The 25,867-nt window shown below is 43.2% G+C and overlaps 1 protein-coding gene across 2 annotated transcripts in view; it reads left to right on the top strand.

Moving 5' to 3' along the window:
• Nucleotides 1–1,959: 1,959 nt before the first annotated feature.
• HAPLN3 (hyaluronan and proteoglycan link protein 3) overlaps nucleotides 1,960–25,867 on the top strand; it is a 72,935-nt gene continuing 49,027 nt past the window's right edge. For both annotated transcript variants that reach the window (XM_086958128.1, XM_086958126.1), the window contains exon 1: nucleotides 1,960–2,092. The gene's annotated coding sequence lies outside the window, so the exon portion shown is untranslated. The remainder of the gene's footprint in view (nucleotides 2,093–25,867) is intronic.

Raw genomic sequence — 25,867 nt, 5'->3', positions numbered from 1 at the left:
AAAGGGCACAGTTGTGGAACGCCTGGTTTTCAGGAGCCAGTCCTTGTTGGGTTGTGTGGAGCCTGTAGTACTTGATGTGCTAGCTCCCAGGGGCAAGGTGGGTTGGAGTGTAGCACTCTGGCCATGCCCATCCCTTGTATCCTGACATATATAAATGTTCTGTTGGTTGCTTCGTGCCCTGGGTGTATCTGCAGTCTGGCATGGGCTGGTACAACCTTCTCACTGCTAGGGACCATGGTATAGGAGGAGGCCTGGTGCCATGCCTCTTCCTCTTCATCAAGGTGCCAGGCACCTCAGGCACTGGAGGAGCTAGCTAGCATGTGCTGACAGGCACCTGCATGTGCAGCACAATTCTGAGCAGGGATGCTCACCTCAAATGATGGAGGTGGCAGTACTGCTTCTTCTCCTCCAAAGCAGTCACACCTTTGGTGTAGGAGGAGGCAGAGGTAGTGTGGCAGCTGATGCAGCTCCTGCCACTGGGACTTCTGCCACGACAGAGAAACAGCCAATGCTTAATGCTTCGTTCCGACCACTGGTGAGGGTTGGACCAGTTGCTGCAGTGGCCAGCTTCAGTCCTTGGACTCGTTATGTAGCGTGGAGGGACACAACAGTTTCTTGTCAGCTTGGCTGTCCCTCAGCTCTTTTGGTATTGACTCTAGTCCACACAAGTAGTTTTTGTATAAAGCGGGGGGTGAAGAAGGCTAATTCTCAGGCGTTCCTCACTACTTGTATGCTGTGGGGCAGTACCAATGCCCTTCCTGTCAGCAATACTGGAGGTAGGGGAGCGCCTGTGGCTCAGGGGGTGTGGCATCAACCATGACAGGGACCCTCTGTGTCCAAAGGTCACAATTGACACTCCTGGCTCTAGTTATGGGCCTGTTCCTCCCCAAAGCCCTGGCAGTGCATCAAGAAGCTTCTTGGGATGTTTCTCCAGTACTCCATACCCCCCTCTTCTTCGCTACGTGCCAGACTTTATTCTGTGGCTTGGTGGGGCATGGAATGGCTCTCTTTACAGGTAGGCACCGAACATAGTCTGGAACCACGGAACATCCGCTAATGATGGGCATAGTCACCTCCAGGATGTGTCAATTCTTTTGCTTCCTTTCGCCGGACAAATCTCAAGTACCACTTTGCTTACCAAATTCTGGGATCAGGCAGCGTCATCAGCACGGGTTGAGAAGGGGCTGCGCATACCTGGTGACGATACTGGGCCAGAGCAGGTGCCAAGGTAGGGATCAAGCCTCAGCAGGCTGCAGCTGCACACGGGGTCTATCTCGTTGCCATTAAAGTGTAGGGCGCCAGTGATAGAAGGACCGACACAAATAGAGTATTGGTAAGTAACTTAGGCTCAAGCAACCATGTGTTGTAATAGCATTTCTATAGCGCTTCATACTTCTCCCAAGGTGCTGAAGTTTCACCCATTTGTGTGACCCGGTGATGTAATGGTTGCTTATATGTGTGCAGTGCTTTATATGGGCTGCTACTGCACTTCTCTATTTTGAAAGAGAGAGTACCAGCACTTCTCAGCAGAGGAAATACTTTCAATTGCAAAGTACTGCTACTCCTCCGAATCAACCGGGTGCTGTGGTATCAGGTACCTGCACTACTATTTTTCCATTTCAGGCATTGTATGTGTGTATTTTTGCATGTGAAGTGTGAGATCTTTCTAAGAGGTGACATCCTTCATAGCATGTCCTTATAGACGCGACACAATCTATCTCCAAAAATAATCACTGAGTAAATACAGCCCATTTCGTTTCCACCATAGATTAGCAAGATTCTGCTCTGCATGCTCGCTGCGCTATCTTACTTGTTAAATGGATATGAGGCAAAGACCACCCCATCAGAAAAGGCAGGCGAGGGATCGTGTCCCTTTAAGAGAGTGGGGCGGCAGAAGTTGGGCTTTGTCTGCTGCCACGCCCACAGTTTCCTCTGGTGGTCCATGCAGAGTAATTAGGACAGGAGTTTGGAGCGCGTTTTACTACAGAGCTGTGGCCTCGCGCGCTCGGGTGCTGTTCAGGAGGAGCACTGCACGCTGCGTGACGTGACCTTCTCGAGGCAGTGAGGGGAGCGGTGACAGACATCCACAGAGGTAAGTAAGACCAGAGCACAGGTTTACTTTTTTGTTTAACTTCCAGAACAGAAACAAGTGTAACGGTAAAATGGTCCGATTAGGTGAGTTGGAAGGAACGGCATCCACTTTGGTTAATTAGGAAACTAGGTACATTTACACTGCACTGTGTGTTGACTTTTAAGAAACTGCGAAACGACTTGCATGTACTTGTTTCCAAGTTTATTTAAAAAGTGTTGCCACTGCACATGTATCTAGAATGCAATGCTCATTTATTTAAATATAACTGACATTGACTTGCATTTAGAGTACATTGTGTATTCATCTTTAAAAACAGAGAAATTTAAATGCACCCTAGGTTCTAAATTTTGCAAAATTCGTGGTATTGAGAGAGCAATAGAAAAAAATACTGCGGTGACTTGCATTCAGAATTAGACGTATTGTGCACTCTTTAAAGAACGCTGCCAGACTCAGCAATTGGAGTTTACTTATTTTAATAAATAAAGGTTACCGAATCACTTGGTGTTTGCATTTTTACAGACTGTGAAATGTGAGACTCACCTGCAGGCGGCCGTTATCATTTCTTGCCAGAAACCCAGGGCTAGGCGGCTAATACTTTAAAAGCGACAGATCTCGGCACGGGACAAAGCTGACATCCGTCATTTGTCACCTCACATCAGCATTTCACTGCCACATTCCTTCGACTTCGATGGCATCTCTTCACGGCTCAGTGGAGCCGCCAAGGCTTTGTTGGGCAATGAGGCCGGAGATATTCCCTTTATATGCAAACAAGTGTTATCTGTGGGAATTGTTCAACTTTCTTTTACTCTGCTTTGCAAAACATAATCCGCTGTCATTGTTTGCTTTCTTTGAAGTTGTATTTCTTCATGACGTGCCAGGCACTAATTCTTATTGATTTGTAGATCTGTTGAGAACATGTGGCATTTGAACTGTAAATGCACTGCGTAAAAGCAGTTTCTTCTGTCAGATCCCGGTTCTACTTCTGTTTGTAATTCATGTAACCTAGGCAATAGGGCGGTGACGTAGCATGGTCCTTAGACACATCGAATCATTTTATACGCAATAAATAAACATGATAATTTTTTTTGCAGTCTGTCCGTACTGCTGACTAGGGCAATGGAAGTGCGGCTGAGTAGCACTGCCCTCCCCGCCCCCAATGCCTTCCACATAGTTCTTCCAGCTTTAACATTCCCTGAACTGTGGTCACTTCAAAGGAGACTCTAACGCTTGCCTAAACAGGGCACAGATGTCAAATGCCTGCTTCAGAGGAGCACACCTTGGTGCATGCTTCCCCCTACTGGCCAATATCTGAACTAACGATAAAATATTGGATTCGACCTTACGGAAACCTGTGAACACCAGCACCGAGATTTGAAGTTATTTATTTAACTCCTCAGCAACGAACTCGTGTAGCATGGCTTGAGCCTTTCTGACCCTGCTCAAAGCAAACATGCCAACAATTTAGAACGGAGAAGTGGTAGATTGTGAAACAAAAATCGGGAGAATGTATTTACCCCATGAACTTCTATTGAAACAGATGTAATTTCAGGCGGGTGACAGCTAAAATAGTGTCCTTTTCGGCTTAAAAAATCTGTAGTCTCCCTTATAAATCGGATCTAGTGGCATGTGTGTTAAACGGATGCTCGTAGGCACAGGTGCGATTGTTTAATATGGCATGTTATATTTACACTGTTTCGCAATCTTGGACACCTAGGGCCATATTCATGAACACATTTTCCCATAGACACAGAATGGGCAAAACCCTTTCATGAATCAGGCCCCTAGTGGTAGATTTGCAAACATTTTGCGCTGGGGAGTGTCACAAAAGTGACGCTAACCATCACAAAATGTTTTTTTATCTCTTTACTTTCCAGCGCAAAACCAGTTTTGAATGGGAAAGTACCCTACAAGTAACGCAAAAGCAGAGTGAAGCTTTGCTTTGCGTTACTTGTGTGGTAAATGGGTGTTCCCATGCAACCATGCCTTTTGACACAACACCCTATCCTCTAACAATAGTAGACAGGGTTTAGCGCGCAAAAGTTAATGCCATCTGAAAAGAGGCGTTAAGAGTAGAAATGTTTTTATTTCTCCTTTCTTTTCCTACTTTGCATGCACTCTGCACAGCGGGGTACACATACAAAGTGGGAAAAGTTATTTGTGGAGGAATGAGTGGATACTGCCTGGGTCACGGCAAAACTTGAGTCAAGGCCCAATTCCATAATTGACACATACCACTCAAGTGGCTACACCCAAGAGCCACTAGGTAGAAGACTTTGGTAAAAGTTAGAAGAGAGGTGTCTGTGCCTATTCATTGTTAATAGTATCAGGGATGATAAATTCCAAAACAATTTTTCATTTTCCAATAGGCTATGCTGTGTTTATTTTTAAAACAAAATCCAATAAACAAAAGAACAGTCGACATGTTTCGCCTGTGAGGCCAGCAGGCCAAGGGTTTTTTCAAGGCAAAAAGTGTCTTGTATGTAGTCAATCAATTATTATTTATTGTGTTGAGCGTGAACAGTCTCTGCAATCCCAGTTATTTTGTGAACGACCAGGACCGTAGAGACATCTCTCTCCTAACTTTTACCAAAGTGGGGAAAGTGTTTGAACTTGTCTAGGTATAGTATTTTGCACAGGAAGGGTACCCTTCCTGTACAAATCCTATGCTAGACTCAGGCACTCACCATAGAGCTTTAGCCTTAAGGTTTGTGTGTGCAGCTGAAATCCGTGCTGGCGCTAGGGAGAGGGGGAGAGAGCCATATCTCTCTAGATATGGTGCTCTCCTGCTCCCCCCTTTGTCATGCAACGCAGTGCAACATTTTTGGCTGCTGCGCTGTGTGACATCTTTTAAAATCTGCACTGAAATGTTTTAATTTCTCCTATCTTTTTCTACTTCGCATCCGTGTTGCGCTGTGCACCACACATTCAAAGTGGGAAAAGTGTTTGAACTAGTCTAGGCCTAGTATTTTGCACCGGAAGGGCACCCGTCCTGCACAAAACCTATGCTAGACTCAGGCCATGTGCTATGGGGCTAAGGTGTGTGCCTGGAGCACGGTTTCTGAAATCAATGCTGGCGCTAGGGAAAGAGGAGGAGAGAGCCATATCTCTGTAGATATGAAGCTCTCCTCCTCTCTCCCTGTCACGTAACGCAACACAACCTCTTTTGGGGCTGCGATGCGCTGCGTTGCGTGCCTTTTTGAAAAATCTGGCCCACAGGCTTGATTTTTAGACAGATAACAGATAACATCTATGTCAGGAAGTCTCACGTACTGGAGCATAACGTCACTGGTTTTTGTTGGCCCCGTTGATGGGGATGTACTGTGTAAGCACCTTATGGTTCAATATTACAGACAGGGAGTGAGGGGCTTGAGTGAACGAACTATGAGGGGTGTGAAAGGTGCGGCTCCTCAAACTGAAGCGCCTCAACGCTCTTCCTCTAGGAGTCGGCGCTTTATGGATTAAGGCAAGGTGGGGTGTAAGGCTTTGTTCGAGAGGTGAGATGGTTGACTTCGATGCGGCTGGCCAAGGGTGGGGGCCCCCGTAGCCTGGATTTGAGAGAGGCAGGCTAACCCACTTACTGGAGGGGCAGACTGCAGAGCTAGTGGGACTCCTTCTCTCTGTTACAAAACAAAAAGTAGCGCTGTGGGAAAAGGCAGAGTCTACAAGGGTGGTGTGTGTGAAGCCCACACAAAGTAAGAGTTGTTCTTTGACCCGGAAGAGACCGTGGCACTTCCGTCAGTGTATTGTCTCTTTTGGGACCTTGTGCAGAATTCAGGAATACATCAGGTAAGTTCGAACACATATGGTTCAAGGTCTGATCCCACCTAGGCAGCGGGGTTCCTTTGGGGCGAGAGGAAAGGGACTGAGCTCTGCAAAATGCTTCCTTTGGTTAGAAATCAGAGCATGAAACGAGAACAGCCTGGCGGGCCTGCGCAGCTGCAGGTGACCTCTCGGAACCGAGGCCCGGAGTCATCGGAGCTTCAGGGGAAAGGCGAGACCCGCGGCTGGACTGCGTGTCTCGGTGTGACATTGAAAGGGGAGATGAGGCTGCCTCTGAGGGAACATCCGATCATCAGGACGCTCGGGTGAAAGTGAGACGGCGTGGCGCGCACTCACTGCTGCGCTCCTCAGCGCGAGCTGGTATTTTTTCCGAATGGCAGAGGTGTAAGTTGTCTTTCGTGACTTCAGCGTCTCGCAGTCTCTGGAGGTGTCATTACTGAAACACGCGCCTCGTATGAAGCCTATGAAATGGAGGGACGCGTTTAACGTGCGTGACTTGTGGCTGAGCGCTGTTTCCTAGTATAAACACTACACGCCCGAAGTTTTACAGTGTGCTTATGTTTTATTACATTTCACCCTCTGCAGACCTCTAATACTCTAATAACATTGCCCACTGCAATGGGAAAAACACACACCTTTACCTTCATTGTGTAATTCATGCAGACCTTTGACCTGAGCTCAAGAGGTTACATCCCCGCAGCTAGATTAAATCTTGTTATGGGAACTTGTTTGCCCTTGCCGGCATGCTGAGATAGGCCCGGCGGTGACCACGAGGAGTACAGGTCAGGTCTGCCTGCTCAGGATTGCCCGAGCAGCCTTTAGCCATGCCTGCCTGCAGGGGAAGTCCAGAACTGTGCACTCGCACAAGTGCGCGCACGCACCCATCCCATTCGCGGCCCGGGGGCTGACAGTGAGTGATGCCATGCCCTATCACTGGCCCCGGGGCTTGAATTTCCGACCCGAGCGGCTCTCCAGAGTTCAAATTGTCTCCGTTACGGAGCGAAATGACCCGGAGACGGAGACTGGTAGCAGACAAAAGGCAACATTGCGCAATGTTTTCCATTTCGTGCACAGCCTTTGTTCCACGGTAATAGGGTGAAAAGTGGATACTGTTCATTGCTGAGCAGACACAATAGCTGTTAAGTAGGCGATAATACCATGGGCGCCTCACGTGCAGGTGATGAATGCCTGAGCTGAAGTGCTGCTCCAAAAGGACATGGCCACGGGTTAAATAAAACGTGCATATCGGTATGTTATGAATTTCATCACCGTAGCTAAAATTTTCACCTACACATTAAACCAGTCTTGAATTCTATGCTCTGTAAATAACAGGAATGGTTATTAGTTGACCTCTGAAGGATTAACAATTGACCTTGAGGGTGCACAGTCTTTTCTGCAGCAGTTGCGCTAACCCACTGAACAGTCCAAATGGTCACAGGATTAATTCAACGTTAAAGACTGAGGTGTGTTCCCCACCTACTCAAAGAAAAGAGTAACCACACACAATTTCCACAGATGTTGGAGAATGCATCTGATATAACAGTTGAACTAAAAACGTCATTATAATCCAGAACCTAAGATCGGCATGTCTCATCAGTCTGCATCAAATGACGTGCTAGAGAACTTTCTAAGTGAGCAACCTCCCTCAACCATGAGGGGATGCTCGCAAACCTCCCAAGCCTCAAAAATTGCCCTAACTCATCTTCTAAAAGAACATACCACAACATTCCATGCAGAGGCGCAACTAGAGCCACATTTCGGGGGGGGGGGCTAAGAAAAAATTTCGGGGGGGGCGAAACTTTAATCAGTAGGCAAAGTGGAGCCGCAGGGCCTCCAACAAGGGTGAAATAACAGCAACGCCTAATTAACATTCAAATGGTCTTTTAAAGATCTGTGAAACCTTCGGGTGCTGCTGTGTGTGTGCCCGGGATCTGTCTCATCCCGGGCTGCCACACACGACGGGGGGGGGGCTGAAGCCCGGTGAGTCCAATGGGTGTTGCGCGCCTGATTCCATGTGCATTATATCCTGCTCAGATAGGCCACAGGGTCAGCTATCTCACTGCTCCCAACAATACCCAACCCACTCCAACAGTAGACCTCAGCACACAACACAACTCCCAGATCCCAACAATGCCAATCCACTGCTCATCCAACATTGCTTTTTATTCAGCTCCATGCAGCTATGCATGTACTTCGCCCTACACCAAGGCACAGCAGGGTGACTATGGCATATAACTATGGAGTTGGTTCAACATTGCCACCTCAACAGTGCCTCCATATTTTTCACAAACTTACATATCAAAAGTGTTCACACCAACCTGGGTTAAACTTATAAATCCACACGCTGCCAGCATTATATTGAAGGCATAAAATCAGCCAAGAAAGGCCTTTTAACAGAACAGTTTCTTGGTCGAGCTATGGACGGCTGTGAACCGCAGCAGAATTAACTAAATGGCAAACTCCTTCAGCTCACACGTCCATACTCACAGTTCACTCTAAGGATCAGGGTTAAAACAGTTTGCTTGGCAGACAGAGTTCCAAGGTTAAGGAAATAATGTATTTTAGCTGTACAATTATTAAATATAGTTATTTGAAACGTACGTCTTCCTTCCAATTCTAGGGTTTCTATATAATGCCACATTTTTCGTGTCCTCTTTCAAATTTCCATCTGCAAGTCAGAATTCGCATAAGTTTGGCTCATTCTTTTCACAAGTAGTCATATAACAGCAATGAAGCACTGTAAGTGTCGCCTGGGTTCATAGTCTAATAAGTCTTGTTCACTGTGTTTTATAAAGCAGAAAAATACATGGGAACCAGTGAAAATAACGTTATCTCTGTTCTGGCTGATGAAAACGTTGGGAAAAAAATGCTTTATACATTTTGGGGAAAATTGTGGTCATTCTTGTGCCATACAAGTTATTTATTCTATCCTGCTATCCTTGGCCCCATGCATTTCAATGATACTGTTAGGGAGAAAAAAAACTACCCCTCCTTTAGATAATCTGCTGCCATAATATCCATGATATATTTAGCTGAAAAGTAATTGACAATGCTGGAGTTTTCAAGGAGACGTCACCCATTATTCATGACTTGGGAGGTATTGCCTACCGTACTATTTTTGATTGGGGGTTCAGTTCACTACATTCTTCGATTGGTGGAATAGTGCATATTCTTCCATGAAATGATACAGGTGGTTTGAATTTCCACCAATTTATAATTTGTTCAGTACCCATTTCTATACTATCACCTCTCTACACGCAGTGAGACTCTCCTGATAGCCAGTGGCATTGAAGCTTTCCTGCCTCCCTGCACTGTGACTTGTCCCATTTCTTCTTCCAGTTTTATCTATCCTTTTCTCCAAGTACCAGTTAACCTTCATCCCGCCCCCTTGTTGGTGTCTCTGCAGCATACGAGTAGTGGATGAAAGAACAGTAAGAAGAGCTACTGCCAACCTTTGCTGACTGAGAGTCAGTGTCAGCCCTCAACACTTTGGACAGGTGCAATACCGAGGCTGAGATTGCACAACGTGTAACACATGCATATTTACAACTTTTTTGAAGAGGTTAGCACCTGTGTGCCTGTCTGGAGCAGAGATACTTAGGCTCTGACTGGGTTGTTCCAAATAACAATTAACTATTGGGTTACAGCCACTTCTCAATAGTCCGAAAACCAAATAATCAATACAAACAGCAGGCCTCTGAGTACTGCAGCAGGACTTTCAATATGCTGAGGTGAAACTGTATCAATACAGGTGAGAATGGTATCAGAACTCAAATTTTCACTCACTCGGCAATTAAAAAACTCCTTTCAGCGAGTTAGGCACCCACACCAGAGATCCGTCTGTAGCCTACACGTCACTCATGTCAGGGAGTGATGAAAACTCCTATAATTCTGCCCTGCTGTATCTGTTCTGCAGTGAGTGGAATATTTCCTTACTGCCATGCTGTACCTGTTTTGTGAGGAAGCAAAGCTGCTGCCTGATTTGTACATGTCCTGTGGCGGGGAAAGTTTGTGCAGCTATGTCATAGCTGTATCTAACCTCGGAGGGAGGAAGCTTGCACTGTTTTGCCCTGAGGAAGGGGCCCTTAGAAAAAAACATTTAAAACACCAAAACATGTTGGTAGGAAAGAGAAGAGGGTTCTTTGTTTCACCCTTCTGTTTTTAATCTTGTGGTAGGAATTCACCTACAAAACCATTTTTATTGAACCCACACACATATTTAATATTGGCCGTAGAACAACACAAATGACAACATTTGGGACGTCACCTCACCAAACTAGTGATCCTATCAGTAGGAGACTGTAAATCAAGCAAACAGCAGCACTCTGCGATGCTCCCCAGCACTGGAGATTGAACCCCCTGTTGAAGCATACCACACTAGATAGGCGACGGTTCATTATCCTATGTGAGTACAAGACGTTATGGTAATACCTCAAGAGGTTTGGCTGTTTCTGTATGTTTGTATCTACGGAGAGTATTCAGTAGTTCCTTAACATATAGATGAGAAGTAGCTCCATGTCATGTATAACACCTTCAGCCAATGCAGACATTTTAACCAACGGCATTTTGCATCTTAGGCAATTGAGCTCATAATGACAGTGCTAAAAGCAACACTTCTGGAACCACAATGAAACAGGCTAATGGCTGACAGTCCAGGAATGACTGCTGATATCATATCATAGTGCCATTGGAGTACTTCTGTAATGCAATATAACATTTAGTACCTGACCTTCTGCTTTTTTTCTTGTTGACAATCAAGGATTACATAGCCCAGTGGGTGAGAGGACCTTTCAAATGCAAATGCAAGCATCTCATTGCTAATGGCTTAATATTAACACACCTTGAAAAAAGAACCAGCTTGCTAAACCATAATCTACATCAACAAAGCGAACAGCAGCACCTAAATGTGTCTGAAAAGACACTGAGAAAGGAAAAACAGTGTTCGGGGCAACAATTCATGAGGCCATCCTCTGCCACAAAGTTGGTGTGATTTAGGTGGAGCACCTATTGAAGCTCCCTGACTTGAACAGGTGCAGCACGTGCTGCCCCGCGAGGGCCACCAGTACCCTGAGTGCTCAAGAGACAGAGTAGGACCTACCTATGTGTCTGTGCTCCTCCACGATCACATGTACACCAGCAGCAAGTGGCAGTTAGCCCTTGCTCCACCTACTGTCAAATTAATGAGAAATCAGTCAATGGGTTGGAAAAAGGGTATCTTGTTTTAGGGTAAAAAACAGGAACGAGAGCATAGGATGCATGCAGAGAGATAGGTTGTGGCATCAAAATACATGAGACACAATAACATAGGGCCTGAGGTCGGGAGGCCAAAAGGACACAACTGCACACAGATAATGACAGTTCACACAGAAAAAGGGTTCAAAAGCATGGGCCACTAAGATACAAAGAATCTGAGCCAGAGAGACACACGGAATACTGCTGCATTGGTCATAAAGGGAAACAAAAACAAAGAAGGCAACATGTGATTAATGCCACATAGAGGCTGTGGACACAAAGAGATTTGAGCACAAAGAGACATGGCTGAAAAAAGACAAAAATGCACAGACATAAGCAGAAACAGACAAGAAAGTACCGGAACATGAGCCTGTGAGACAGAAGGGTCAAACTTAAAAAGAGTTCAAAGAGAATATGCGCATCAAGAGACGGGACTCAAATTGACACAGACACGCTGCATTCAGAGAAAGGATACGTTAAGATATTTGGTAGAACAAAAAAATGACAACTCACAGAATGACAAAGTTTACAGAGAGCATATTTCAGATAGAGGCAGAGGACATAATGAGCCTGTCACATAGCAATAGCATTGTATTATATAGAGAGACGTGACAGAAACTCTGGCTGATGTTGAAGCATTACTCAAGAATTTTATGCAGCACCCGCTAAAAGGGGAGGCAAATGTAAGAACTGCAAATAGGGAGTGCATCATGGTTTGATAAGGAGGTCTGCTCTATATGACGTATATATTGATCACTGTTCAGGAAAGGTAAGACATATTGCTACCACCAGAACTGGAGGTGGAAGCAATGAAAGCAATGGTTGAACAAATGCTATGAAGTATGCAACGAGACATCAGCATTTGCAAAACTGGCAGATAATGCTGAATGCCAATTCTTCCAATAGCTTATAAAGTTCAGGGAGATATTAGAAGGGGGTTGTATGGTTGAAACTGTGAGAGATAAGGCCGTAGAGATTGTGAACACGATGAGCCTGTGCATTTAGCGTTTCTCTATCTACTGAAGCCTTTATATAGGGTCCTTAGGCAGCGATTGTGGCTTAAGTTGGATGCTTTGATGAGTCATATGAACGTTTTGTCACAGATACATCTTAAAACCAGAAGTTTATTGGGGGGACAGTAAGAGAATATATTGTCTTAACTAGTGTATGAAAACACAATATTTATTTAATGTCTTTTAAGCTGTTTTTTCTCTTGCCTCATGCATACTGTAAATCCACCTTGAATGGGCACCATGAGTATTCTTTTGCCCCTTTATGCAGACATTCATTCTTCTGTTGACCCACACTGCTGCAGGGATATAGAAACACTGCACTCCCTGGGTTATTATGCATTGGCAAATCTTCAGGTGAGCCCTTTTGATTAAAAAATGGTTCCACTTTGGATGTAATCTTTCAATTTAAATATCTTGGCATTTATATAGACGAGAAACACTCCTGGCACCTGTTCTATGAAAGATAATGGGCATTTATACAGGCTTCATATATTACCCCATTGTGTTTTAATTAAAGGCTTGGTAGTGGTCAGTAAACCCTGTGACCAGTGCCAATCGATGCTGTTAAAAAGATGTGTGCGCCCTGTGGCTTGACCCCCCTATAAGAAAGGCCTTTTACCTGTCAGAAAAGATGGCCTGTCAACGGCTGTTTGGGTTGAGAACCAACACTCCTGCTTTCAAGCTGCGCCTACTGACGAAAATAGAGCAATGTGTGTGGCAATGGCTTTGTAAGTGTCTTTATGTGTTCATTTGTGCATCACCGTGTGCATGTGTGTTAGTGTGAGCAGAGTGCCCGTGCATGTGTGCCTATGTGCTCATGTCTGTATCCCAAGTTGGTGTGTGTGTGTGTCCAGGAGGGTGCAAAGTAAATGACAGCCCTCTTGATTTCGTCAATGTTTGTCCTCTGAATGTCACGGCAGCCTTGAGGCTAATTCCATTTGATATGTTCGCTGTTTCTGCGGTGCCATCATTATCCCAGTATCAGTGTCACCCTCCGCCATATTTGATCCTGCTCAGATGGTGAGATAGCTCAGGCAAGTGATGTAGACCTGTGTGGAGTCACTGTTGAAATCCAGGTGTTTCACTCAGACTCTCGCCCATGTGAAGTGATAAAAGAAGTCCCAGTATGTCAGGCAAGAGTTATGCATCCTAGTTACAGTGCTACTGTGATGTATCTGCATGTACACACTTTAATATTCTTCTTCTTTCCATATTACTTTTACTTACCCAGTACCTCTTTTTCAGTGCATTTTCTCTTGTGATAAAGATTAGCCAGCCCCATCTTTGTAACCCTTACCCTGCTGCAGTAAGTCCCATAACGGACTTTTATTGCCTCAGCGATCTCTAATAACATGCTGGCATTTACACGGAAGAGACAATTTCGCAAACCCTTCTCGTCCGTGGTAATAACATTGTGATACTATTCGTGCAGCGCAAACTAAGACAGCGACGTCCTTTGTAAATTGTACGTGCGCCTGTGAACAAACTCAAAGTTAGATTTTTTTGTCGAATTTGGATCAATAATGTATGACTCGCCCTTCGACGGTCCACGGCTGTGCATTACAGGGTGCCAAGAGTTCTCCGTCACAGGTGCATTAACCAACAGAACGCAGTGGCAGTGCCAACAAAGGAATCTGGGCGCATGTGCAGGAAGCCACGCATTATCCAAGTGCATACATACGTCTGTTTTTCAGAAGAGGGAACAGGTCGCAAATTGCAGTTCATAAAAGTACAAAAGAGGTTGTTACTTGAAGTCGTGATCCATCATCAATTTTTAATTACAGACGTTCCTTCTGTTCGTGTTCTTTGGAGCTGACTTTGATGTCGCTGCCTTCCTCAACTACAAAGCTGCAGTATTGTGGCTCAGAAGATGCTCTGTCTGATGTTCCGCTCACATGGTAAAACAAAGGCTTGTCTGCAAGAAATCACATTTGTGCTCCATGGACTCTGGAAACAGCAGCTGCATGAAATGTACAGAGTGACATACGTGTTTCAACCTCAGAGTTTCCAGGCCACAGTCTGCTGCCGGATAATTGCAGGCAGGATGGATGCCTGTTAAAACAAGGAGGGCTTTATTTGCTCATGTTTCTTTCTTTCTCTTCTTAAGAAGTTTCCTCTTTGCCTCATATCTGCAGTATTTGAACCCTCCCAAAGGTTTTCTTTGTCAATCTGATACAGTGCTTTAATTTAAAGAAACATGAATGTTTTTTTACATTTAAGAATGGAAAGGTTTATATATTTTCTGTTTTCCAACTACAGAATGTCGCATTATTACATTATAATGGTTAATTACTTGACATTTGACATTGGTTTCCAGATTAGAAATCCGTGTGATCTCTGTCAAACCCATGTGCTATGTAAATGCAGAACTTGAAAACGTCTAAAAAATGACATCATTTCATAAAAAGAGGTGAAAACAAATAATATATTATTTTACTCCCCTAATTTCATCTCAGATAACTGGTGAGATCTTCAAAATATAGAAGCATCGGCTTCACGATGACATCACCAGAGCCCCTTGTAAAGATTATAGAGCGCCCTCTATTGATTCATTGACTGCACTAGGGTCTGATGGAATCAGGACATTCCCCTAGCTTTAAGGGCATTGCGACCAGGTTTGAAAGGAAAATATGCTGCTGTCGGCAAATTAATTACTTTGTAGTGCAGGTATTTGGAAAGCAAACGTTCTTTTCTAAAGGGCTTGGTGCTATGCCCTACATTTTTGTGGTAGGGCAGGCTGTAAAAAATGTATCACACGTGGAAACACGAATTAAAACGGGGGCAGAGGAGGGCAATGTGGATTAAAATTCCAAGGTGGTTTCCAAGATACCCAGTGCAAGATAAAGTATGTGCAAGAAAGAAAAGAAAGCAAATTAAGCAGTTGAAAACAGCTTGAGTTCTGTTAAGAGCATCACCCAAGCCACTGTAGAGTAGTAGAAACTACTAGACTACAATCATATGTTGACTAAAATGGTTTAATCTCCTGTGCTGTGAGCCATGGCTACAACACCTTCTCTGATTAACTGACATATTTTGATATTAATATTTAGTATACACTTACATGGTTCCAAAGTACATTTCATTTTGTAAATTAGCATGATGCAGATTCAATTCACAGATTTGAGATATATCTCCTTTAATTGGATTTTTCTTAATTTTGAGCATCACCTGGAAAGCACGCTTTCAAATACAATTAATGTTGTGAGCCTGGCCCAATAACCAGCCAATTTCCTTGGGCCTCGCAGTACTGGACTATAGTTGCAAGGTTCAGGGGATGGAGGGCAGGTCTCTAGGGTTGTGTCTGGACAGTATTTTACCATCATGGACAGTTTTTCATGTCTAAACCAGAGGAAACAAGCAAACTATCTAAGAGAAGGTCTTGGAATAAAACAATATAGAACAAAAAATCCTTGCCTCATCAACTAAGTTGAATCGCTCAAATTGGAAGTGCCCAAAATATAAAGAGAAGTAGTGTAAGCAGAGGTCTTCATAATCGGGGTAGGCCCCCCTGGTGGACCTAAGTTGATTTAATGGGGGCACGAGCCTCAGCAATGGCCTAGATTAATTGAAGCATTCAATTATTCACTATTGGGTATGCTTTACTGTATCGGACCTAGGTAGACTTGGCATGCCAAAACATGGGTCACGTGCACACTATATCACTAGGACCAAGCTATACCCAGCTGATGAGCCCTAAGAAGGGCAAAACTATTTCTGGGTTGATTGTGTTCCGGTTCAGGGAGAACCTAGCCTGGAAGTTTAGTCTACACTGTTCCCATTGGAGCAGGGTCAACAGTGATTTGCATATGTCTGGGTCCAAATTGAGGTGGCTTGTTGTGCAAAATAACGATGGACTGGCATGCTGCGCGAGTAATTACCAGTTGTTGAGATTTACTCAAGCATTCCATCCATCACATTTTGTATACTTTTTTGTGGAAAGTAAATACAGCCATAATTTGGCTGCATTAGACTCATAACCACACAAAGCCACAGCCCCACTGTGCTTGCTGCATTATTGATAGCTGAACCCTTAAGTGGGACCTCTTGCCCTGGTCATGGCACCCATGGATCAGTGCTGCAAGGCAGAAGACAACCGGCTCCCTCCATTGGGTCTCTCATCACTGGACCGTGGCTGGCATACCTAGGAGAGGATTCCCCTTTCCTGGGCTTTGCAGCTCTGAATCATGGCTGTGCGGTGCATGAGAGAAGGGACCTGTTGCTGCTAGTCATGTCCCTGATGCAAGAAAATTATGCCAGACAATAAAATGCATCCATAATCTAGATGCATTGGGTCCCAAACATCCAAGGGCCCCGGTGTTACTGCACCTGCTGCACTACTGATAGCTAAACCCCTGAGAGAGACCCCCAATGTGCTCTACAGTCATACTTCTGCGCTGCAAAGCTCATGGGCTTGTGCTTCCTCCTGTTGGTGTCCAACCAAAGCTGGCTGTGAGGCCCAGGTAAAGGAGGGCCTCTCCCAGGCCTCACCTCTCTGGAAAATCGCTGTGAGACCAATGGAAGGGAGGCAAGTGGCACACGAATGAAGCCACAGGCCCTGTTGCAAAGTAAAAGTGTGCCTTCAACTTTGTCCACTGTAGGATATGTACTACATAATTGAACAAAATGGAATACTGTTGTGAAAATAAGAAATGCCAATAAAAAGGTTAAAAAAACGTGTCCACTGGCTGTAAACTAAAATAAAGCCATCATTTGGGAGCATTGTAAACTTTTTACACCTAGGCCAAGTTCTAGTGCACCTGCTGCACTACTGATGGCTATGCCCCTGACATGGACCCATGCACAGAGCCCTTGTACAGATCTGCCAGCCAGTTTCAATTGGGGCCAGAGGAGAGGCCCACAGAAAGCGCCCTCCTGGGCCTCTCAAGCATGGTGTAGCACTGAAGGAATTAAGGTATGGAGCCCACTAACCCGTGGGCCTTGCTGCCCATAAGCATGGCTGCCCAGCCCCAAGAGAGCAGCCCTCCTCAAGGCCTTGTAATGCTACACCATGTCTATGAGGCGTAGGGTAGGGGCATTTACTCCACTTGCCCCCTCAACCATGGTTTAGTGTGACAAGGCCCAGTAGAGAGGATTCAGAATAGTGGAGCCCTCTACCACAGGCATTGCAGCAATGGTGTAGTGCTGTAAGCCAGGTCCTCTCCTGGACCACCCTGTTATGATCCAACGCTGTAAGGCATAGGAGAGGGTTGCCCCATCCCTTGCGCCTTACAGCTGTGATCTAGTGTTGCAAGGCCCATGTCATGTGGCCTCACTGCACTGAGTCTCACATGTGTGGAGGCACATTGTGTGTGCAGAGATATCAGAAGATGTTTATTGGGGAACTGGGGAACTATGAGTCACATAGAAGATTTTTTGGGGTTTCATTTGAAATTTGTCCCTCTAAAGCGACCATGTTAACTCGGGTGAAGATTGAGTTTAAGAGTGTGATTACTCTTCACTCTGTAGTGGGATACTAATCCTTTATCACCTCCTGGAGTAAGTCTTGACTGCTCACTATTATAAATTTTGAGCGACAAGTTTAGAAAATGAACTCTGGTATTCAAATAGAATTAAATAGTCTTAAGCTTTGAAACACCTGTTTTGCCCAGATACATTTTACCAAAGTTTGCTAGCTCAGCCCACAGGCAATCCCTGCTCCTTTTGTCAAAAGCATTTGAATGAGCCATGAGCAACAGCATGTATATTCTCTCGATGAACTCTTTGTTGGTAAAGTACTAGGTAGGGGGCATGATATTGTCTGTTGTACACAACTGTGACCTGAATCCAGCTTGTTTCAGTGGTAAGATCGCCTTTTCATCCATCCAACCCAATATATATTTTAAAATGAATTTGACAAATAATGTATTCTTGCAGTTTAAGAGGGCTATCATAATGAAATTAACTGGGTTTAATTTTGTGTAGCGTGGAACAGGTTTACTGCCAGTCCACTAGGTTGGGAGTTTCCAATGCAGCAGAATCATTTTATATATAAAGGATAGGAATGATCGGCCCAAAATTCTGTTTTCAGTTTTTAAGTGAACTGGTTAGCCCACTGGGAATTAGAGAATTTGAATTTTTGGAATATTTGAACACTTCATTGATACCAGGCCAAATGATTTCAAAAGAAGTAGAGACATAATTCAGAAGACTGACATGGGAATAGGTGCAAGAAGTAGGATCTTTTCCATATAGTACTGTAGTATATTCAGCCCATTGTGTGTTTGTTTTAGTGCCTTTCATACCCAGAGAAACCAATGCCCAACATTTCTGGTTGTTCTTTAATTTATTGGCTATAATAATTTGAGTTATTATATCCACACAGAGTACCTAGCGGGAAGGGGCCGACCAGTGGCATACTATCCCTGTCTATCATGAACCTCGGAAAACAAACACCTGGTCATAAAACACAGTTAAAGAGATAGAAATCCAAAAACCATAAACTCATATATGTGAGTGTATGTGTGTGTGAGAGGTGCCAAGCGAGAACTCCTTTCAGGACAAGAACCTCACTGACCCGAGGGTGATATGATTCATCATTGAGTTCCCTCCTCACACCTGGACTGTAAGGTCCACGGTCTGGCCTACTCGTACGTTTTGTGAGGTTTATAATAATTTGATCCTATAATTTCTCTTTGTGTACAAGTTTTATAGTCCTTTCTTAGTTGATACTAGGACTTTGCTATTCCAACAAAAATAATCAGCTATGAATTGTCATGAAATATTTCCTATTGCAATTAACATGAGAAAAATAAACATCAGAAGTAAACAGAGACATATTATCCTAAGAACTTAACACTTTCAATAAATGGACTTAAATAACCTCGAATTGTGACTACCAAGATTAATATCTGAATCATTAGCTAATTGAATTGATTGACCAAGGCTCTTGTTGACAAAGATGTTGGTGATTGGACTGATTTACGTTAATTATTTTATGCCTGTATTATATCCATTATACAATTTCTAACGTTAAAGTGTGTATTTTCCGGATGGTTACCATGAGCTGCAGGGAGCCACGTGGAGATGAAAGAATAGATGTTCAGTTAATGTCACTTATTGCAATTATGTTGTGGTAATGTGAAGTGGTCAGTGGTGCAGTTAAACAACCCTAGTTTCTATGTGCAGCAGTTGGCTGTAAACACTGTGACATAAATTGTTGTTTAATAAAGATTTACATATACATTTACATATACAGTGCACTTTACTTGAATGTCTAGAATTCATTATCTCAGTTGTAAGAACTTTGTCTAATGTCCCAACACATACTTACTGCATTTTTATGTGATGTAACTGGATTTAAAATAACCCTTCCCATCCCCTCTGCAGTAATGATGGAAACGGGTTGGGTTGAATCTTGTCTACTAATGTACTCATACTCTGTAAATGATCAACCCACCGATCAGAATACTATTACATAGCTCTAATGATCAAAAGTTAACAAATGTTCATTCTCAGTAGAGAATTCTTTAAGGGATGGAACCCCACTGACACAAATAATCCCTATAATTTAAAGAAAAAGGTAAATTGTTTAGTAATGTTAATATCAGTAGGAAATGTACATGATTCAAAGTGTTGTGATTCCCCTCTGACTTTTATAAAAGAGCAAAGAAGAGTGAGCTTGATCTATAATTAAGCTCAATGACTGATTCCGAGAATTGTTGCCTAATAATTTTAGATGCAAATGACGAAGTGAAAGGTTTAAAATTTGTGGTCGTTGTATCATGTACCATGTGAACATTAAAACCCATGTTTTCAACACAGACCCATCTAGGCCCATTGTTCATATCATTATTTGACTGTTGAACTCCGATGTTCATGGAATTATCAGACAGGATATGTTTAACAATGTAAATTGGATAGGCAATCAATCTATTGGAGGAATCCAGGTTATCTTGTTCCTTTCAGTTAACTGCATAAATGCATGTAATTCTTTCTCAGAACATTGGAAATTGATATCACTTTTGATCATTCCTTCAGCAATAGATGTTGAGCTGTTGGAATTTGAAGTTTCCTACATTTGAAGATTAATTTGCACTTGCTTTTGTCATCAGAAGATGCTATTGAGAGATTAGAGCTGAGTGATCAGAAATGTAAATTTAATTCTTACAAGTGACCTCATCCTGTGTAGATGTTGGGGAATTTATTTTGTCCACATTAATAGCTGAAGCTACAGCCTCAGTTTTATGCTTCAATTTAGAATTAAATAATCCACAATGTTGATCATTGGGATACCTCAAGAATCTATTTTTCTCTTATGACTTTGTTTGTGCCACTGCTTTTGGGATGTTGAATCTCATGTAACACAAGGGGACTTAACAGAGACACATTATATCTCTCCAAATAAGAGACTATTTACTGAGATTTGGTTTGTTTGAACTTGACTGTATTAGACATTTCTGAGTAGGCTCTAACCTTATGCATACCATCTAACTGAGAGTCTATGGTTTATATAAGCTATTATTTGTTCAAGCACAAGAAGTCTTGAATCAAAGCTTTTATTAAGCTTAGGGGCACCTCACTTTGATTCAATACATTATTTTTCATTGGCACAGCAATGACATTCTCTTTGTAATTGGCTACAGAGTAAGGTATCTGTTCTAAAATGGTGAATTAAACTTCCATTTTCAAAGATTGCCAGGTCAAGGCAGTGTCTATATTGATGAGCAAAGAAGCCATCAAACGTATCAAAGGTAACACCACGGTAAAATTATCAGTGACAGATGAATGAGTAGTGTTATTTCTATGATGGCTCTGTATGATTGAGCTATGGGTGTCATTAATTAGTACTGAACCATGACAATTGCTTGGAATAGTATCAGGAACCCCAACATCCTACCTTATCTACCAAGGAAGCATTATAACTAACAGAATCTGGAGCAGGTAAGAGTGAAATATTCCCCTAATTGAATTTAATAGCCGGAACCTCCACAGTCGGGGAAGAGTCACCTGCTGTACTGCTGTAGATAGACAAGGGTCTACAGTCTCCTGTTATATGCTGCCAACTGAGAGTGGACTGTTCTAGGGGAAGCATTATGGAAAATTGAAAAAATAAGAGCTGTGAATTTGTGGTTCTACTTAGAAACTCTTCATTGCTGTATTGCCCCTCAACTGTTATCACACGTTATTGGTGTATCCTTCATTGCTACACTCATTAACAAAATCACCACTCTAACTAACAAGTTAACATTTTAAAATAGAAGGTAAAATACTTAATTAAATTTACCAAAAGAATTGACCATGAATCTGCTAAAAAAAAAGGATTGGATTTAGAAATTTAGATTGTAACAGCCATGCCCCTTACCTCATCTCTCTGTCGGAACTTCTAATGAACTCTAAAATACACTCCTCTAGGCTTCGTGCTGAAGCTTCATGTCGATGCATGATTATGTAGAAGAAGATGGGAGACAACCCTGAACTGAAACAAATCCACTTTCTGCACCTGATCTCCAGTCTTAAGTGCTGGCAAGTCTCAGTGAAGGTTTGTACTTATCCCGCCATTGTTCGAAGTGCAGTTTGAAATCACAATAATCAAGAAAAACAAAATTCCAGTAGGACGGATTCCTTCATGTGAGGATTGGGTGGTACTGCACTATGGCCCAACAAGGAGACAGGCAAGATCCACACATCCCTTAGCCCCCGAACTCCAGCTCAAGTTGAGGTTAAGGCTCAGTGAATATTTTTAAAGAAGAGCACAGGGGCACTTCAAATGCATGGAGAATGATTTTCATGACAATCTCTTTGTAAGTGTGAAATGTCTATCAGAGATACATTGACTTTACATTTAAGTAATTTTAAATTGAAAATATTAGTTCAATGAGCAAACAGAAACCTATGAATAAAACAGTTTCCACAACTAAATTTAAAGTTCAAAAATATTTTCCAAGTACTGTGTGCTCTATTTTCCAGTGTAAGGCATCGTACCAATGACACTGCAGTGAAATTCTCAGGATTTATCTACAAACCTAAATCATAGCGCATTCTGGGTTGTTGGAGCTTAAGAATAATGTTGTTGTGTGCTTACATTTAAAGGATGCCCATCTGTCTAATTTGGTTGAAAATAAAATAAGATTTTTCATACACACCATTTCAATTAAATAAGGCACCCTATAGGAATAAAAATAAAAAATATTGCGGGAGTAGGGGGTGAAATTTATTGTTATGAGCTACGCTTATCACATGACACATAAAGTGTCCTGAAGAACGCCGTAGTTAACATTTTGGTATGTGAGATGTGAACAGGCTCGAAGTTAGAAGCGTACCGTATTCCCTGATTTACCTACAATTTTTTTAATTGATAGAAGCTTTGTGTAACCAATTCAGCGACAGAAAGCTGCGACTTTATTTGCTATTGTGTTAAAACTTACTTGGGAAAATATATATTGAGTGCTTTTTAGGTCTTGCCTGAGAAAGTACATACGCTGTTGCATTCAAGACATTTGCTTCACTAACAGGGCACAGAGCCCACCCATTGCTTACTAATGGCTGGCTTCATTGTCACTCTCATACCCTTGATTCTCTTTGATCAGCATGTGCTGGCTTCTCTTCATTTCCATGTGGTTGGTCCAAGTCCTGCTTCCTTGTCAAGAGCAGAGTCCTTCCACTGCATGCAGTTTGTGTGAGGTACATTTTTCTTTTTCCTCACAGCACTCCATAAGAGTTTGTGTGTCTGAAGGTCGTCTCTCCCCATCCTGCCCTGTATCTGTGCTTACCCATCATTGTTGCTTGCACCGTCATTGCTGCTTGCCCCATTCCCCCTCCTGTGTTGATGATTGGCCCTTCACACCCCATGTTGTTGTTAGAACCGTTTCCCCCACCCAGTCATGCCCCTTCCACACACACCGCTGATGCTTGCCCTGCCGAACCTCCTCCCAATATTGTTACTTGCCATGTCTCTCTACTCGCTTTTTTCTCTCACCAGAAAATAGGCGCTATGGCATGGCCCCCACTGTCAGCGTCATAGCAATTTTCCCCACTTACCTTAGGCCATTCCGCACAGCAGCTGTGCATTGACAAAGTTGACAGCTCTGGCATAGGTGACACCTTTTGACTTTGCCGGTGCTTGTTAACCTTATGATGCAAGGCCTACTTTTTCCTTTGAACCAATGACTTTTAATTTCATCTTATCATTACTTCATGCCATCAAATTCCGCCCCCTCCCTCCGACCCGTTCTCTTGGTTCTTGGTTCTAGCCTGTTGAAAGTATTGAAACTTACAGCTGGTGTTGCTGCTGTTAATTCCAAGTGCCCAGTCTTTAGAACAAGCCTTGGTCCTCTCTTGTTGGAAACATTCCATGGCTTCACTCTCCTTAAAAGACATAGACCTACCCACACGCCTCACTCAGTTTATCACAGTATCTTTACTATATTTTCTTGACAGAATAAATGAAGGCGTCGTTAATCAACAGTTGTTTTCTGCATTAGAGCAGAATCCTTGTTTGATTTTGCTCGGGTAGTTTTACGTCCAGCTTTCAGGACCAACTATGTTCCACTGCTGCTCCTGAGGCTGTTAGTATTATCTTAGCAGGGCTGCCCTTGAGCTGGCCTTGAGCTGCAGGTTCTAGCCACATTATCTGACAGGCTCTCCTAACCCCTTCTTGGGAGACACATGTGTTTGCTTTGGGGTCAGGGGGGTCCTCTTTCCGTATTCGAACAGTTCAGTGAATTACACTAAATAATGTACTGTGTGTTGTTGTAGGCTACATATGTTGTGAGTGTGTTGCATTTCCGGTGCTTCACACTCAAGACACACGTGAGCTGTCTGGTGTGGTGGACCCACTGAAGTGCTAGGTGTACATTGCTCATGTGTCATGTGTGGCATCAACCACTGAGAAGCATTCTTACACCTGTGTGTGACTGACTAGGCCCCTGTGCTCCACAAAAAACAATCCTGTGCACAGTGGGTGTGATCGGTTATATGTTCTGGTCGTCTTGTGATAACATGTGATTTGTTTCATTGATGTTTGCGTGTGTACCGCACTAGGAGCAGTGTCGTGCCTTGCTTAACACATTGACAAATACCCTTCACCAATAGACAGGTGGAGGAATCCATTATAACAACTTTCCCCCCTGCAGCAGGCATTCCATTGGACAGTGACGTCACAGCACAACTGACAGGGGGCAGCCCAACGCAAGACATAATGCCACTCCTTTTTTTTAATCACAAACACAATACCATTATAATTATGAAACCCTAGTTTACCATAATACCACTGTGCTGCTGGTGGGATATGGTTGGGCATGTGCCAAGTGTATGGACCAGAGAAAACGTGCGATGAGTGAGCTGGAGAAAGAAACTGGAAGGGACAAGGGAAGAGTGACAGAGTGGGATGGGTGAGAAGAGGACAAGGGGATAGTGGTGAGGAAAGAACCAGGGAAAGTGGGGATTGCAGCAGCGTGGTGGACAACCGGATAGTGGTAAGAAAGCATATCCGTCCACGCAGTCTATCAAAGGTGGGTGTGATGACAACCACATGCTCCAGCTTTCTCTTATGTGCTGTTACCAGCTGCACTTAGAGATAATAGGGCCTCAACATACATTTCTTTACATGCTCTTTGTCCCAGTGGTTTCCAGATGTGGTCCCCACTCTAACATGCTGCACCAACCCTACTGATTAGGGTAGATGCTCTTCATTTACTCACAAATGTTGTGATCCACACAGTGCACTTTCCTCCTCTTAATACAACCGACAGGATGTTTTCAAGCCACCTTACATATTCGGTGTTTTTATTGTCTCACAATTCTATAGCAACAGATCAATCCATCATTTCAAAACTATTCGGGAGTGTTTATCTAACCTTTCACGAATTGCTACCACTGCCTTACAGAGACATATGTGTTGCCTCAAACAACAGAATTGAATTCAAAGCAACAATGCCACAAACAAGAAGTCACCTGCACCAAAAGGTCGAGTGTATTAAAAACATATAATGTAGTTCATTATAATCCGTTTTGTACATTAACTCGCAGATTTTAAAAGTTGTTGTACGGTTTGAGGATACTTATACACGAAATTAAGTAGTTAATTACTAATAGTGCCAAATAAATCTATGAATATGTAGAGTATTTGAAAGAGAATATATTCATCTTATGTGTAAGTATAGAGACATTCATCCACTTTATAAAGAATCCGACGTGAGGTAAAATTGATTTATTTTGAGTTCTTCAACTCTCATGAGACAGCAAATAGTTGTTTTGCCCTATCGAGCCGTGCAGTCCTGGGGCCTTTTCAAGGCCAGAAAATAACATTGACATATAAACACATTATAAAAACGACTATCTAAACAATATATTAATAAAGTATAAAGGTATTTGCGCACAACAATCAGTGCAGGTGTGTCTAATACATGCAACCAAGGGTGGGTACTCAAGTCACCACTGCAAAGTAGTGCCAAGTCGCCAAAGTGTTGCTGTGTGTCAGGTAAGCAACCAGAAATGCAGGAACGTGGGGATATGTTAAACGCAGTGATCTAAGGAGTGTAAAGTAGCAGCTGAAAAATGTCAGTGAGAAGCGAGAAGAAAATAGGAGAGAATCCCGAGAGATGGGTCACCTGAAATTACTGTGAGAAGGTCGAGAGTCATTCTTACCGTAGTGCCAGGAAGTCCAACAAACACAGTGGATGAAGGTTTCCATACCTCTGCATTCCTTGAATGTCTCCTCTTTCAAATGTTCTATTTAGTAACAGACGTATTTGTCACTGGTGGTAAATAACTACTTATTTGTTATGAAAGTATCCCTAACCTTAAATCAGTC

Source organism: Lissotriton vulgaris, chromosome 2_1, assembly GCF_964263255.1.
Source record: "Lissotriton vulgaris chromosome 2_1, aLisVul1.2, whole genome shotgun sequence".
Lineage (NCBI taxonomy): Eukaryota > Metazoa > Chordata > Amphibia > Caudata > Salamandridae > Lissotriton > Lissotriton vulgaris.
Note: the sequence above shows the minus strand (reverse complement) of the source record. Positions and strands in the feature narration are given on the sequence as shown.